Below are 849 nucleotides of genomic sequence, written 5' to 3'. Positions count from 1 at the left end.
CCCGCCGCCACCCCTCCCGCCACGCATCTCGGGGCATCGTCACCCCGGGACCCCAGTGGCCCGCCTAGAGCTGCGAGGAGTCCCGCGGCCTGTCTGGGGTCTGGGTTCCGTTCGGGAAGGCCTCCAGCCCCAGTTCCCCCCGCAGGGCGGTTCTAAAGCTAAAGGCCCCGATGCCGCTGGAGAAACGGGCGCTACCAGCTCTCAGCCCGCGAGGTTGTGTCACTAGTGGGAGAGCAGGTGTGAGAACCGCAGGCACCTGCGCCCTGGCTCTGCGGGCAGATGTTTAAAGTCTCCATCCACGTTCTGTCTGTGCCCAGAAGCAGCCTGAGAGGGTGGCTGACGGCTTGGCTCTGGCCGATGGGTCCCTTGTTGGTGCTGTTTCCTTGTCTGACTCTGATTTCCCCGAAAACAACCTGTCACTTGTGAGGGCCAGGCCCCCAGGGGGGGTGACTTCCTCGCCCTGGGAGAGGGGGTTCGGGCAGCTTCCCTCGGGTGGAGCACAGACTGGAGAGGGGTCCCAGGTCATCGCTCAAGGCCCGGGATGAGCTTCGACATCACGGGGCCTCCAACCTGACCACTGGGCAGCTAGGAGGGGGAAGCTGCTCCCTGGGCGCCCCTCCTCTCACCTCTAGCCTCTGAGTCACCCTCCCCGCCTCCCCTCGGCCTCCCTCCGGGCCCCTCTCTTTCTGGGTTGGACAAGGAGTCTGAAATAAAGAGGTGGGTTCAGTCTGAACCTGAGTCAGACCCCAGCCCAGAGGAGTCCTCAGGTACCTGAATGGGAGCAGTTAAGTGCCCACCTGGGCAGGCATTGGGCTGGGGTGGACGCCCAGCTGGGCGGTTGGACCCCCC

Source organism: Myotis brandtii, unplaced genomic scaffold (assembly GCF_000412655.1).
Source record: "Myotis brandtii unplaced genomic scaffold, ASM41265v1 scaffold1612, whole genome shotgun sequence".
NCBI classification, from domain to species: Eukaryota; Metazoa; Chordata; class Mammalia; order Chiroptera; family Vespertilionidae; genus Myotis; species Myotis brandtii.
This window is presented reverse-complemented; position numbering follows the sequence as displayed.